The sequence below is a fragment of the Podarcis muralis genome, chromosome 2 (assembly GCF_964188315.1).
Source record: "Podarcis muralis chromosome 2, rPodMur119.hap1.1, whole genome shotgun sequence".
NCBI lineage: Eukaryota > Metazoa > Chordata > Lepidosauria > Squamata > Lacertidae > Podarcis > Podarcis muralis.
The window spans coordinates 48,161,875-48,178,926 of record NC_135656.1 but is presented as its reverse complement, the minus strand read 5'-3'; the positions used below and the strand labels follow the sequence as shown (position 1 = coordinate 48,178,926).

Here is a 17,052-nt window from a genome sequence, read left to right as displayed (position 1 = left end):
GCCAGAGCGCACGGAAACGCCGTTTACCTTCCCACTACAGCGGTACCTAGTTATCTACTTGCACTGGCATGCTTTCGAATTGCTAGGTTGGCAGGAGCTGGGACAGAGCAATGGGAGCTCACTGTGTTGCGGGGATTCGAACCGCCAACCTTCTGATCAGCAAGCCCAAGAGGCTCAGTGGTTTAGACCACAGCGCCACCTGCATCCCTTAGATAATTACTGAAAACTGGCTTGTGCCTTTGTTAGTTCCAGCAAAGTTGGATGAGAAATCTGGAGAGTGTTGGCATTCACATGTAACACAGATAAATGCTGTGAAATTCTGAACACTTGGAGCTGCATCTGAGTGGCCTGCTTAACAGTTATGGAGCACATGATGCTGCAGAGCTGCTTAAACTAAGCTGGTGCAAATCTGATTAGTAACCTAGCACCAAGGAGTTGCCTTCATCATTAGACGACTGTAAGGGAAATGAAGGCACATCTCTCATGTATTGTTAAAATAAAGGCGAATGTAAGTATCTGCAGTATAAGACTGAGGTGCTTTTAGTACAGTTCCTTGCCAGAAGCAAAGGGACAAGAAGCTGGGCTGGTAAATGAAAGCCCAGGAGGATGGCAAACAGAACATGCTTATTTGGGCTCCTGATTATTCTTAGAAGGATTTCGTGACTGATATAAAAATGGTGTTTACTTTTTTCTAAAGGAACCACTATAAATCCATTAAATCTCCAGAACATTCTTGGAGCTACCACTTGGAAATCGTGGTCAATGAGAGGACCATTCCCCTTCTGGTGAAAGGCTGCAAAGCTTGCACAGACGGATGACACATCAGGTGGAATCCTTTAGTCTAACATCTCCAAATAGCTCAATCACAGGGGTACCATGTTAGAGGGGGTCTAGTTGGAAGTATGTGTCCAAAAGCCAAGGCATGCAGCAGATGGGCCATAGAGCTTCCTGCAATGACTTGGGAGGGCCACTTGTGTAGACCTGTGTCTTGCAGTGGACCCATCAACCCCATGATGGACCTATCATGCCTCAGTCCTCCACCAAGAAGCTGAGAGTGGTATACACCCAATGCCTATTCCAAATCCTACCAACATCTGGAATCAATAACATTGTGGCCAAGTTTAAACTCCCAAAACGTTGTCCAGTTTGTTCACTTTCATAGGGTTGGCCTTGCTCCAATAGGAGGGATCTCTATAAGTGAGCCCACAATGACAGCCCTGTGTCACCATCGGTTGGAGAAAAGCCTTTTTTTTTTTAGTTGGGGTAGTGAATGAGCAATAGCAAATACTAGGCTTTGAGATGGAATTCCATGGGAATATCAACTAGGTGACAAGCAATGTTTCTACAGCAGGGTGACAGTGAATCTTTACATATACAGCTGTGTTTTATTATCCTCTGTAAACATAGAAGCACGGGGAAGTTTAAAAAAATCCCTACATATTTTTCCATTCCTAATGTTTGTTACTATTTTGGTTCTTAATACAAATTGCACACACATTTTTTGTCTAGCATTCCCCACGTCCCGCACACACACCAAAAGCCTGCTGCAGCAACAATCAGAATGTCCTCTACCAAACATACAATTGTTCTGCAAGAGTAGACATTAAGTAGGCCTTTAATGTGGAACTGTTCAGGGTTCTTTCTTTTCCAATATGTCAATTATATCTTGCTTGATCTAAGCATCTGTTGCAGCAGGCAAATCTCTATATTTGTGCTGGTTCCCAGTTTTCTGTCAGGCTCATTCACTGCATTGTAGAAGTATCTAGGCTTAAGAAAAGAATGTTATATTCAGTGGTGTGTAGGTGTGGGATTCCTGTCTTTAATTCCACTTCCATCTGATTTGTGAAAAACTGAAGCTGTAGAAAGGCTAAGAAACTTTAGGGTGGAGTTGAAATGAGGATTCCATGCAGGAGGGAGGGAGAGAATTGTCTGAAACTGTGGAGGAGCAGTAGTGTCTGAAGGTGCACTCTCCAAGGCGGCTTTGTACAACCTAGTGGGGAAATTAATTTCTAACTAATTTCATCAGCCGCTGCAAAGAATCCAGCTGTAGCAGTGTTTGGATGAAGACCAATCCTGGAACTATCACTTAGCTTCCCTGCTGTGCAGTAAAAGTTGAATTGAGCAATCCCTGTCACTTGCCTTGGCTGCTGGAAGGAGAGGATATGTTGCAAAAGTGAAGAAGGGGCAGGGAGATCTGATGCTCCAGCGGCACTCAGTGTTGTACAGTATTCTTTCAGTTTATTTTCTTTGAATGGTATGCACGTGGAAGCCACAAATGCAATGTTGTTCCTTAAAAGCTGTTTAATACTTCTCTAGTACTAGAGACAACTTTCTGGCAAAGTAGTTTCCCCACAAACCATCAAAGGAGTTTGTTTCATAGAATCATAGGGTTGGAAGGGGCCCTGAGGATCATCTAGTCCAGCCCCTTGCAAGTTTAATATAACAACTGCTTGTATCTTATATGCTACTATTCATAAAAAAAAAAAAATCAGAGCCATTTACAACGGTCAGGGCAGATGGAGCATTTGAGCAGTGGTGAGTCATTTCTGAAAAGCCCCATCTCCAACCCATAAGCGATTTAGGATGTTCATTCTTTGTGCATCTTCACCAGTTGTTGCTCGTAATTTCCGGCATGGTGCAAAAACTTATGGCAGCCATCACAACTCTCTCACCAGGCCCTAGCCTCAAAGCAAGCAGAATGTATGTGTCCCTTCATAACCATATAGTCACGTGGATGGCACGCAAAGAAGTATGGCAATATAGACAGTTACTGCATGGCTAAACCTAGATCTGAATGAGATTGGTGCAGCCTCTTGCAGTCCCTGGCCTGCTGTCACCTACTTTCAACCAGTCACAGGAGACAGCTCTGTTCCAGAGTGGGATTTTGTTAAAAATATTTTGGGTTTCTTCACATTTTTAGTTTCATTTTAAATTCAAAGTTTATTTAAATTGCAGTCATTTACTGTTAAAATGCACACTTCATGACGTTTGTTTATTTAAATCATTGTTTTGTGTACTTATTTAAAAGGAAGACTAAAAATGCCCTTTTACGTGATTTTAAAGTGTCCTTTTGAGTTTGTGTCTCCTTCACCTTGCAAAATTCCAGCATACTGCAAAAAAAGCATCTCCAATACTTCCCCTTCTATGTGCATAAATGAACAGCGTCTTGCCTGCTGCCTCCTTTTAATGAAGTGTCAGTATGACTGTGTGAAGCTATTGTAAAAATAAGTTAAAGCCTAAGGGGAAGATTTGCAGGGCTGTGTACCCTTGGGAGATTGGGAGTCTCTACAGGAGAAGATTAATGGAGCCAGAGGCATAACTTTGACCAGTGACAACATCTAGTTGTTTCTGTGAGTGAGAAGAAACAATGAAAAAATGCAGACTGATGGGGGGAGCTGAGTTTTGTGCTAATGGTATTTTGTTGGGTTGATTGTTTCAAGGGCTGTCTGGTCCAAGTTTAGTTTGGAAATAAAGAACCATAAGAAGGAAGAGCAAGGGGCCTTGAAGTTGCCCATCAACAGTGAACACCTGAACTGCAGAGTAAGCAGGTACATAGGCAATCTGGTCAGAGTCTTCCCTGCTATGATGAGATGTATTGTATTACTACTTCAGTTATAGTAATCCTATCTGAATGTGCATCTGCGCACATAAATTAGCATATGCGAATCTTCACCTTCCTTTTTCATCCCCCCCCCCCCCGACAATCCATTCCCTCCTATTTTGGTGATTTGTATCTGGCCACCTTACAGATATATAACAACATGATTTAATTTATTTTAATCAAACACATAATTTAAAAGTAAGATGGTAACACTAAAAGTAACAGGCAAATATCTCTAAGCAATGATCAAGCCCAGCGGTAGGCATTTAAAATTATAATACAACCACAATAAAAGAGCATGACAGGTTTCAGGTCCAATTAATATCATTACAAAAAAGCTACAGTAATACAGTAAACAAAGGTTTTCAAGGCCTGAAGTGATAGGTGCTTGTCTAATAATGCTTGGAGCATTAAATAAAGTGTCAGATTACTACAAGTGAAAATCTCGGTCAGAAATTCAAAACTATCTAGTAGTAGGAAGGTCTACTGAGTTTTCAGTGGCTAAACTTAATATCATTTTTAATACAGTACACGTAAATGTCTGCCCGATTTTGTTTTCTTAGTGCCTAGATGCTGAGAGACAGCTTTTAGAGTTCCTGGATTTCAAACAGGAAGCATAAGTCTTTGAATGGAATTATAAGATGGGATAGCAACAGAACTTGTACCTGTGGTCCTGGAGAAAGTGAGGATCTTCCAGATTTTCTTTTAAATGCTATGTACAACTTGGCCAATGAAGCTGTACTGGCATTGGTTCTTCCTGGACCACCGTTTTGGAATTCTGCGCAAAGGTTTGTTTTCTGTTAAAAGGTGACAGTGAGAGGGTTGAAAAGGTGCTGTGCTTACCCCAGAAGGGGGCAGCAAAGTTGCAGCATCTACTGCAATTCACTACTGAAATACAAGAGCTGAGATTAGAAACTGCAAATAACAATCTTCTTGCCTTCACATGGCCATGCTTTTATTTAAAAAAACCTGGAATGCTGAACTAAAAGGAGAATAGACAATGTGGACAACTTTTTTTTTTTTTAATTCTTGAAACCACCATTGCTGCATTTTCACTAGCACTGATTCTTGCAGTCCTCCTTTCTTATCAGGCTTTAAGTTTCATACTGTTAACTCACAATTATTTATCAAGGTACCCAGTTCTGCTAATAAAATAACTAGTTTTTTACACCCTCAGATTTAGCAGGTATTCTGCTTACTGTAGTTTTAAAACAGATGTAATACAAAATTGGTAAGAATAAACCTTTGTGCATTCCATAAAGATCCTCTTAGGTGTTGAGATCGGCAGAGGAGGCCCTCTTGGTAGTTCCACCATTATCTTCAGAAGTTTGAGGGGGGTCCAGGAAAGGGCATTATCTGGGGTTTGGTGTAACCTACTTGATTACTTCATTATTTCTAGATAACTGTGGGTGGGTATCTCTAAAAATAGGAATCTTGGTTGTGATAAATGGGTATACATAGGATGCAGCTGAATGGGTGTAAGGAGCTCCAGATGGCTGAATTTCAGTTTGGGGTTTGTTGACTTTTGAAAGCAGATTGCTGGTGTGGAGGGTAGTTTTGCCATAAACCAAGCTGCTAGTAGCTATCCTGTTAAAAAAACCCCACTCTGAATTAGTGTCATAATATTTCACACATAGCCATAGGCTCTTGTTTGAAATGAAGGCTGCTGTAAGGAGTCTGTCTGCATGTGAATAAGGCTGAGAGGTTGACTGTTCCTCAATGGGAGCTAATGATTAGGATATCTTTCCTTAAAGATAAACCTACTTGTATGGTGGGGTCTGAATTTTGTGACTAGCAAAAATGAAACAACGTTGTGGTTTTGAATGTTGGATGAGAGGAGAGAGGTTCTAACCCAATGACCCCCCCACATGTCAGTTTTCTGCTTCTGGATTTAATAATGTGATTCTCCTCCCTGCAAATCAGAACTGACAGTACAGAACAGAGGCAGAAGAATAGCTCATCTGATTCCTACCTCATTTTGCATTATGTGGAGAGTATGTTGCTGACTGGCTAGGAGGAGGAAGGTGTGTTCTCTGGGGGAGAGATGCAGTTATTGCACCTGCTTTACAAGTATGCTTTCTTCCACTATCTTGGGTTTCTATTTTTGTAATTAATATTACAAAGTATCTCTTCTCCAAAGGAAAAAGGTAAAGGTAAAGGACCCCTGCGAACGACTCTGGGGTTGTGGCTCTCATCTCGCTTTACTGGCCAAGGGAGCTGATGTTTGTCCGCAGACAGTTTTTCCAGGTCATGTGGCCAGCATGACTAAGCCGCTTCTGGTGAAACTAGAGCAGCACACAGAAACGCCGTTTACCTTCCCGCTGAAGTGTTACCTATTTATCTACTTGCACTTTTTTTGGCGTGCTTTCAAACTGCTAGATTGGCAGGAGCTGGGACTGAGCAATGGGAGCTCACCCCGTCGTGGGGATTTGAACCGCGACCTTCCGATTAGCAAGCCCCTAGGTTCAGTGGTGTAACACAGTGCTAAATGCTGTAGAACTTCACTGCTTGAGATGGGAAGCATATAGTACACCAAGGGAGGAAGAAGCAAAGGGAGGATTGAGAGGCCACTTGTTATTACTTGGTAAGTGGAAGTGTTGTAATCTGAGCTCTCCCAATTTTTCCCTGTTAACTTCAGAGTGCTCCAAAAGTATGATATAACGGTGAAGAAGTACAACTGGCATAAGAGACTCTGTTGTGGTTTCAGTTCTACTGGAAGAAACAGTTGCTTGAAAATAGAAATAGGAACAGAAACCAGTGTGTTGTTCTAACTCAATTACCGAGCTTGACGTAAACTACAACAATGATTTAACCAAAGAAACCATCATCCTGCCAGCTGACTGTCCACTCAGCACTATGCTGTGAGCTGTGGGAACAACCAGATGAATGCCTTCTTCACCACCACCACCCCAAAAAAATCAGCTGCAGGTGGCAGGATAAACTTTTTTTCTGACTTCATGCATACACACAATTTTGTAGCAAGACAGCCCCAGTCCAGCCTGTAGTAAAAATTACACCATTTGAAGTTTGCAATTGTTGGCATCCATCTGTTTCAGCAGGCAATGGAAGAGTGTGCCTTCAGGGCTGAAGTCAAACCATTGGAGAGTCACATTACTGCTACAGGACAGACATGTTTTGTTGAAACTTGGGCCGATGAAGGCATCTGGTTGTGCTGCTTCAGTCTCTGTTGATTTGTTGCCACAAAGGCTTGTAATTGTGGAGGTATATTTTGTTGAGGTTTCTGGTTATTTGAACCCCTAGGTACCAGAATTTGGTGTGGCAGAGTTTTATCTTTGTGATGTTGTTGAATTTCTTTTGGGTATGCAGGGTGTGTGGGGGTTGAAGCACATAGCCTCAGATTTTGCAAAGTTTACTTGTAGGCCCAACATCATTGTGAATGTGTTGAGTCCTTTAGTTAGGGTGGTTGCTGTGTTTATACCAGTGTAAAGTTGTGTGAGGATTTAAGTATGCAGTTGAGGTATCTCTTTTGAATGTTAAAAGATGTTTCTAATACATTTTGAGTTCTGTACTGGCAGATGTCCAGAAGCAATACCTTTATTGGGATTTCTGCATTTCTAAAGATTCGACATAGACTTTCTATACAATGGGGAGCAAGAAAATAACACAACCACATAAAAAGCAAACAGTGAAAGATGTTGCCTTCCTTGTTACCACTATAAATACAAGATGGCTTCAAGTGACAGCAGGAACCAAATACATACCAGCCAGGAGCTGGATTTACTTCCCAGTGTCTTTGAAAGGCTAGATCCTTCCTTCCTTCCTTCCTTCCTTCCTTCCTTCCTTCCTTCCTTCCTTCCTTCCTTCCTTTCATTTCTTACTGCTTTAAATTTTTAAGGGGAAAAAATCTCAAAGTGGTTTACTGCATATTAAAGCATCAAATAAAACATTACTGAAGAAAGTCAAATATAAAGAAGATTGTTGTTGTTATTTAGTCGTGTCCAACTCTTCATGACCACATGGACCAGAGCATGCCAGGCACTCCTGTCTTCCACCATCTCCTGCATTTTGGTAAAACTCACGTTGGTAGCTTCAAGAACACTGTCAACCATCTCATCCTGTGTCGTCCCCTTCTCCTTGTGCCCTCAATCTTTCCCAACATCAGGGTCTTTTCCAGGGAGTCTTCTCTTCTCATGAGGTGGCCAAAATATTGGAGCCTCAGCTTCAGGATCTGTCCTTCCAGTGAGCACTCAGGGCTGATTTCCTTCAGAATGGATAGGTTTGATCTTCTTGCAGTCCATGGGACTCTCAAGAGTCTCCTCCAGCACCATAATTCAAAAGCATAGTTTTCTAAAAGAAGATAGCTTCTGCAAATGAGGACCTACATAATTTCCAAGGTTGGAATAGCAGGAAATCCTAGGTGTTGGTTGCAACTAATTTATCATTGAGAGTGCACATATAAGTGTGACTTGGAATACTCTTGAGGGATATTTTATCAGCGATGTTGATTGATGTTTAATGGGCCAATGAACATTTCAACACAAAGTGCAGATAATAAGCGGGGCATACAAAGTACATACTGTGCGAAACCCTGATGGCTTCCAAACACAACACAATCATGCATCTATATTGTAAGAGGGTATAATGCACAAAATATTCATCTTTTGGCATCTCCTGGATTTACTGCTGAAGCTGGCACCTAAATAAGGATCAGCTGCCAGGTGGAGGAGCACAGAATGTTCAGGGAGGACAAGTCAAGTTTTTACTTGTTTTGAAACATCCAAACAATATTGAAAAGTCCATGGAAACGTGATTAAAATAACTCTTTGCACTAGAAAACAGGAAACCTTTGGTCTAAATATTACTTTAAAATATTGGAACGGGGAGCAGGGGGAGAGAGTTATAGAAATATGTGATTCACATATTATACTTTTGTAAATTTGATGTAGTTTTCTAAAATGACCAGTTTTACATGGATATGTCTCCTCTTCTGTGGTTTTATAATAAGATTTGGCCATGACCCCTGGCATCCTTACTTAGATAAAACAAACAATATTCATGTTCCTTCAACATGATCCTTAAGGAAATGAGCTTTTAAAAACCAGATAAGCGCTGACAATATTTTGGAACGGTACATCCAGGAGCTTTTCCTTTGTAAATATGACAGGTTCAAATGACTTTTTTGGGGGGACGGACAGAGTGAGCTAAATGGAATGTCTTTGTGCCTGTTAATGATGATTGAATGTGACCTTTCAGGTTACACAGAACTCTTCAGCAGAAGTTACCTGTTAAATTCAAAATTCCATAAAACTGCCTCACTGTTTCAGACCAGAGGTCAACTTATTTAATACTTGGTTTTAGCAACAGCTAAACAAAATCTCTGGGAAACTAAAAGAAGGACATAATATCAATAGCCTTTCCCTATTCTTTGTCCCCAACATTTGGTAATCAGAGGTATAGTGTCTCTGAGCTTAAGGTTCCATTTTGAGCTATTATAATTGATAGTTGCGGGACGCGGGTGGCACTGTGGGTAAAACCTCAGCGCCTAGGACTTGCCGATCGTATGGTCAGCGGTTTGAATCCCCATGGCAGGGTGCGCTCCCGTCATTCGGTCCCAGCGCCTGCCAACCTAGCAGTTCGAAAGCACCCCCGGGTGCAAGTAGATAAATAGGGACCACTTACCAGCGGGAAGGTAAACGGGGTTCCGTGTGCTGCGCTGGCTCGTCAGAGCAGCTTCGTCACGCTGGCCACGTGACCCGGAAGTGTCTGCGGACAGCGCTGGCTCCCGGCCTATAGAGTGAGATGAGCGCACAACCCTAGAGTCTGTCAAGACTGGCCCGTACGGGCAGGGGTACCTTTACCTTTACCTTAATTGATAGTTGGGTCTATCATTCATTTCAATTGCCTAGTTATTTCTGAAAGCCACCTCATCTAGTAAGAACCATTGCATTGTTCAATTATTGTCTTAAGCATGAACTTCCTAGGTGACCAAACTGCTATTAGTTCAGTCTGAGCCCCATTCATGCAATAATGGGGTGACTGTGGCCAACATAAGGTGACTGCTTATAAGGGTCATTGAGATAATTAGGGTTTTGCATCCATTGTTAATTTTTCAACTACCTAAAAGGACAGTTCTGATATAGCACGATTGTTCTGAATATAGCAGTTTTACCAAAGTTGCTTCTAATTTCTAGTTAGAGATGTTCCTGAAGTGTTCACTTGAATTATTTTTAAAGGATTTCGTAAAGTTTTTCCAATGTGACTGACTATTGCATTTTATCTGTTACATTGTTGCCTGTTTGCACAGCTTTAAGCTCCTCTTGGGACCTCTTCAATCTGCTTTGGCTTCACTTTCCTGAACGATTTTGCGTCTGCTGTTGTTCATCTTAATTGTAAAAACTGCATTTATTCCTACGCTCTATTTCCTGTGCTTTGAGCAGTTATGAATCTATATTAATGAGTCATGTTCTATTATCTGTTAATTTCTTTGAAGCTTTGGTAAGGAACTTTATGAAAAAACTGAAGTACAAGTACATTAAGTCTACAGAATCATCCCTATATGTTGATACCCTCAAAGAATTTTAAAGGAAGAAAAAGCCACAGTATCTCTTTGTGGAAGCCATCCTGATTCTATGTGAGCAAGGTGGTTTGTTCAATATGCTTAATAATTCAAGCAAAAATGATGTTTACCACTTTACCTGGTGCAGACATTAGACTGCTAATTTCCTGGGCCGTCCATCCGCCCCCGCCCCCACTCTAGAGCCTTTCTGTTATTTTTTTAAATTGCTTCCTCCAAATGTTCCTCCAGATTGTAAAGCAGCTGGTTTTAGAAATGTGGTGAATTGTAGAGTTGTTGGTTTTTGAGCTCATGCTATTTGGCATGCATGACTTGTTTGCAAGTACTATAGTTCCCTATACTGATGAGCACATGTTGAATGTAAATCTGAAGGTTTTGTTTGATACTCCAATTGAATAGTTGAATAGCATTTCTGAACATTATTTTGGCATGCAAAAAGTACAACTCTCTGCCTCATGCAGCAATAGATTGTAACATGATTTGTATTTTTAACATTAACACGCACACCCTGCAACTTCAAAAGAAGTAAGTGACTTGAATAATCTGCTTTGTATAATAACTGTTCATTCATCTACCCTTCTCATGGTACCTACAGCCCACTTAACTAAGGTCATAATTATTCATAACTGCTTACCTTCGGTAAAAGCTTGCGGCAACCCCACATTCCTATCTGACTAAAAGCCTTTAGCATTTCTTCCCAATGTGGTGTTATCTAGATTGGTTCAGTACCGCTAAAGCCGCTGCTCTTATGATTCAATTTGACATTAGCCAATTCTTCAGGTATGAGGAGAACACACCAAAAAGGGGAGCCTTATCATAGTATGAATGATTTATATTCTATTGGCTGGGAAAGGGAGAATGCCAAAAATGTGTTTGGAAGAAGAATGGCTCAGCTTAGACTGGTGGCAGGGTAGAGAATGTAATTTATTTATGGCACCACTTTGAAACTGGCCTATGTGGGAAGTGGCTGGATTTATCTTGTATAATCATTTGTGCCTGTTGATATGGAACAACCATTGTTTCTAGGAAGGCGGGATCAACATCTCTTTCCAAATGACACCAAATACTGGAGCCAAAATGTGGAAATTGGTATTATTGGTATCAATGGCATGAGATAGAAGTGTGTCTTATTATTAATTTTTTTAGACCAGGCATATTATTTTGCTATCACATAGCTATAAAATTATTTTGTAATGCAGTGATGGATAAGATAGAGTATTTAAAACCACTATGGGAATCACATTTGAACTGTAATATTGAGCCAACTAAATGGCATAAACTTTGGGAGAAATGGTCATTTAAGCCTGTATCAACAAGATAAAAGAAAATACAGTGGTACCTCGGGTTAAGTAGTTAATTCGTTCTGGAGGTCCGTTCTTAACCTGAAACTGTTCTTAACCTGAAGCACCACTTTAGCCAATGGGGCCTCCTGCTTCTGCCGCGCCGCCGGAGCATGATTTCTGTTCTTATCCTGAAGCAAAGTTCTTAACCTGAAGCACTATTTCTGGGTTAGCAGAGTCTGTAACCTGAAGCGTATGTAACCCGAGGTACCACTGTATTAAGATACTGCATTGGTGGCATCTTTCATCTCTCAGAGGCTACAAAATAAACCATCAATCCAACCCATTATATTGGAAGAGTCTTATTAGCACATGTAGTGGAGCTGTGAGAATGTTCAAGGTTTTTGGAGTTTAGTAATATATAAAGTTATTCTTTTTACAGTTCAAATGTAAATCCCTTTTTAATGATGGCAAATTTTAGCTCAGAATTGGAAGGTAGCTGCTGATTTGACCCTTGAGGAATGATAAAATAAGATCTAGAACACTGCACTCCTGGAAAAACTATCCAAGCAACTTAAGGCTCTAAAAAAAATACACCAAACAAAGACTATTTTGAGGAAACATGGTATATTTTTATTCAGCATATCAGAAACAACAGGATGAGGACACCGCCTTCAGCACTTGGCAATTTCTGGCAAAATCTGTGGAAACAATTAACATGATATTATATAATACCTACAGTTGATCTTAATATATACACATGTTTTGTGAAATAACTTACCTCTGTGTGAATGATATACACACATTGAATGAATGGTAAGGGAGCAAGAATAGGGGTTCCTTTGAGTTAGTTTATCTGTGTTTACTGTTCAAAATGCATAAATAAAGACTACATAAAAAGAGAACTGGAACAGCAAGAATCAATTAACCCTTCTTTAAGATAATTGAAGTAAATATTTAAATGCAGAAGTACAAAGTGCAGAATGGGCATGAATCTTTAGCAAGATACCATCTAACTTGAGCAGTGTGAACTTAAAAGGATTTTGCTTTCAAAAAGGTGTATAAGTGGTGTCTTAATTCAAGATGATTAAGTAGGATATATCCCAGCTCCTCTGCTGTACTTGGCTGGTGCCAATCCCTACAACTTGACTTGATTTACATTTTCTGATCATGCTTTCATATTGGACAACTCTGGAGAGACTTACCGTAAAATTCAACAGATGACAGGTTGCTACTTTTTGATCTCAATCTGACCATATTCAGTCACTGGTGTATATTGGAATAAAGTGCACTGATCTTCCAGAAAACAGTGGCATGTGATGAGTGTTGAAAGTCCACCACAGTTTTGCCCCCCAAAAAACCCTTTTCAAACAATAAGTGACTATAGCACTATAAACATCTCATTTGGAAGGGCCCTTGGTAGAGTCTGAGCGGTTCTGACTTCTGAGAAGTAACGGTAGTTGGTATTCTTCATGCTGCTTTACCATCTAAAAGAAGGTAGTCAGGAACGACAACAGTCTTTGTTTCTGGGTAGACCTTGCTGTCAACCTGCTATGTCAGTCCAAAAGTGTGTGTGTGTACTCATGCTACCTTGTGAGGGACAAAGCCTGTGCCACTTAAGAATCTAGTTCAAAGGCTGGAAGGATTTATGTATACATTCTATCTACCAGTCTTTGTCTCATGGCTACTTCATTTGCTAATTTTTACACTCAGGACAATTCAGGAAGACACATCCACAATTTTGGGGGTTTACTGTAAAGATGCATGCAAATAGTGGACCAATGTGATTTCCAGGATTGACTGACTTGAATATGTGGGGATGATAATATGAATGCAACAGCTATGCTGCTTCATAAATGAATGACACAATCAACTTTTCCTCTGTCGTAGCTTTAACTTTAACTGCCTTTTCTCTCTGGGGTCAATGCTGAATTCAGGTAAGATCAGGAATTTCCGAAGAAAGGTGTTCCTTCAGAGTTTTTAATGGCTCTGTTCTGTGACCGTATTTGTGGTAGTCCAGATTTCCTCTGCTTTGGACAAAGGAACCTGTAACCTCAGAAGGCAGGCCTCGCTTTCATGGTTGCTGCAGCCCTAGAGTGTAAACAAAGATGGGTTCTTCTATACTTAAGGAAATCTTCCAACAGCTTGCAGGAAGTTACAGGGTTTATGAATGTTTACACAGTTTCATTAAATAAAAATAAAAGTATATTTGTCTTCCTTGGAATGTATTAGAGAGAGCAGTTTCTTAGTAGTTAAGAAAAGCAAGATCAGAGCCCATCTGATACAAAGAAAATTTGCCACTTGTAAATTAGCTATAAAGCTGTAAGCTTGATCGTTTTGGTAGCTGTCTGGGCATTCCTTTGTTAGAGAAAGTGCTTGTTATTGTTATAACCTGCCGTGGGATTTTATGGTGAAGGTCGGGTATGAAATCTTACAAATACATTGGAGAACTAATAGCTCTCCTGTTCAAAATGCTCAAGTGAGAACTTTGAAGATGACAAACCTTCCTCCTACCCCAGCTAGGAGGAGCGCAATTATATGAAGTGGTGTGGGTGTGGAGTGGGTATGAGGACAAAAAAAGGAGTTTTGGAAATAGAAATCGCCAAGAGTTAGCTGGAGGCTGGCAGCATCTTGGGTGTTGAGTGTCTCTTTGGTGTGCAGGAGTGCACATGTTGCTTGCTGGCTTCCACTTACACTCTTTTTGTCAACAAACGAAGTATTTTAAAAATGTCCTAAGTCTTGAGTGCCACCTTCAAAGGAAGCCAACCTAAGCAGTGCTGCCCCAGAAACTTCTCACCATCAGCAGTGGGGTGTGTGTGTGTGTGTGCGTGCATAATCATGTTTTCTAAGCATCTGTTTTTAATGCAGCAGTTTTCCACTTCTTTCTACTACAGCTGCTGCTACTAAGGCTTAGAAACATAGAACTGTAGTAGAGTTGGAAGGGACCACAAGGATCATCTAGTAGTTCAACCCCCGGCAATGCAGGAATCTTTTGCCCAATGTGGGGCTCGAACCCACAACCTTGAAATTAAGAGTCTTATGCTCTGCCAACTGAGCTATCACACAATTGTTGCTTTTCCTTTTCTATACTAAAGTCACAAATAAAGTTCACTGCTATAGGAGTAGGAAACTCTTATGTGGTATGTGAAACATGCTTTAAAAGACATGGGAAATGTAAATAACACATCCGGTCAAGTTTGTGCTGCTTTAAAAAACTTAACAGGAAAGCAAATGCTTAAATCAACAGAACACGTTAGCATTTATATGTTTACAGAAAGTCTTCAAATAAATCAGTTGTTGAAATAGTTTTCTAAATCTGAGAACTCATTTATTGTGCATCCAATTGTCACTTTCTAATAAAATGTTATAAGTTTTTGCATTTTTTTTAACGAATAGGTTTCTTTTAAAAAATTATGAAGATATTTCACATAGCTGTGAATGGTAAAATAGTTCACTTTTGCTCTCTCCCTGATGTTAGCCAGACAACTCAAGGGAAGCTGTGTCCTCTTTCACAATCTTAGATACTGCCTTAAAATATTTTTATGGCAAAGCAGTAAGAATGCTTTGTACCTCCATAGTAATCATCACCCCATTCAAAAATAACTGTGGGAAAGTTATACAAATTACATAAACACTTTTGATAGATCTCTATTGTTGAGAACTTGAGCCAAGATGGATTATCATAACTTAACGCAAGTGGCCACTCAGAACAGCGGAAGGGTTTAGTTCTTACGAGCTTTAATGGTGGCAAGGTTCTCTGAGATAGTGACTAGGTGTGCTTTTTGCTTAGTTTGTCAGCCCTAAAGACCAAAAAATGGTTACTATACCAATTTTGTATAATCAGGAAAGTGGGTGTTTCATAGTGTGTTTTTTCTATAAGATTACAAATGAGTCTGTCTCTTGAATCATATGTTTATTTAAGAAATAAATGCAGTTATATCAATCCATATCCACTATCTTCAAGTAAGGCACAGATCAGTCTGTTTACTGTGAATTCTGAAATTCAACGGGCTCTGGTACAGCAAAGGTGCTGACTGTATTTCAACAGGGTGTTATCCTGAGAATACCATCAGGCTTGAGGCATAATTCTGAAATCTGAATGGAACCTATTGGACAGGGGCTACTACTAATGGATTATCCAGGCAATTGTTTCAAAGAATGACCCTACCACATGTTAGACTTGGGAGGAAAGTTATGCATAGTTTGATTCAGAGGTGTAGCTAGGAAGGGGTGGGGTCCACTGTGAGCCACACCGCGGGTGCAGCACTTACCGCAGGGCCTGCTCCATGCCTGAGCCACGCAGCTTTCCTGGGAGTGACGCGGTGGCTCAGACTGCCTGCAGGCCCTATGTTGCTCGAAAAAGCAACACTGAATGTGGGCACTGGGATTCCAGCACACCTTGCCCTGTCCCATGGGCACATCGCCCCATCCCCTGTGCATGGCACACGTACTACCCTGGGCACCCAAGCAGCTAGCTACGCCACTGGTCTGATTAAGATACAATAGTGTTCACATGCAATGAATGGAGGAGATAATTTTCATGCAGGTAGTGAATGGAAAAGGTAGTTTTTCTGTAGAAAAGGAACTGTGTTGTAGCTGTTTGCTCTCCTTCCTTTAAAGTCTATTTGCGTTCTAGCAAATAAGGTGATCATTCTTAGCTGTCCTTAGGGACAGCAAAGGAGGAGCAGAAATTGATGAGAGAGTCCCAAGAAAATGGCTCCATGGAGAAAAGTTGTGCTATCTAAAGGAATGTCTTCTCCAACATGAACCTACCTCCCAGGAACTACCTTCTCCAGGTGCTCCAGCCTAGGGGTGTGGTTACTGTATAGGGGGCCTTTTCACTGGTGGTATTCAGATTATGGAACTCTCCTCCCTTGCCTGTTTAACTAGTGAGGCAGTAGGTGAAGTCTGTCAAATTCTCTCAGGCTTTTAGTAACTGTCCCCTTTTTATGGCCTGAGCTGCTATCTTCTTTTTCATGGAGGTTGTCTGTTAGCTGCTTTTTGTGGTATTTTTTGTTGTGTTATTGTAAGCCTAAGGCTTTTGCAATGAGTGAGCGAGAAATGGGGAAACTGCTTCAGACATCCCCTGGAGCTATTCATTTTCCGTTGTTGTGGATGATGGTCACTGCAATAAGGCACAAATATGGGAGCTTTGCAATTTGACACTGTTTAAAACCATATTAACTATCAGGAGCCTATGTACGCAGAGTGATAAAACTCCAATCCTAAATGGTTTTATCTAGTGCTGCACCAGCTGCATTCCATTCTGTCAGTGGGATTTGCTCTTTCTCTCTGTGCACCCAGAATCTGCTCTGGATGGTGCCCCAACACTATTTGCATAAACCCTACCCAAATCTGGAGTGGCTAAGATGGTTGGATGGTACCTTGTACACCTCTTTCCGGCAACTCCTGCAGCCAAGCTGGTGCCAAATGCTGGTGTTTTCCATTGGATCACATCAGTGAGGCCAAGAGGGGGGCGAGTCTTGTCGTCTGGGCTACCTAAGATTTCCATACACACCACCTAGGCTTTAGCCCCAGAAAGGTCACTTTGGTGCCTCTAATGCAGGGGTTTGCCTTCACCCCTGGAGGCACACTCCATTGTCCCTTGAGATGGACAGATGTCAACCACAATTGCC

General features: G+C 41.0%; 1 protein-coding gene across 3 annotated transcripts in view; it reads left to right on the top strand.

Moving 5' to 3' along the window:
- LOC114590894 (rho GTPase-activating protein 7-like) overlaps positions 1–17,052 on the top strand; it is a 107,432-nt gene that overhangs the window by 46,496 nt on the left and 43,884 nt on the right. Inside the window, exon 1 of one of the 3 annotated variants that reach the window (XM_028717486.2) lies at positions 6,168–6,185. The exons of the other annotated variants lie outside the window; for them this stretch is intronic. The gene's annotated coding sequence lies outside the window, so the exon portion shown is untranslated. Of the gene's footprint in view, positions 1–6,167; positions 6,186–17,052 lie in introns of those variants that run through there. 3 annotated transcript variants of the gene reach the window in all.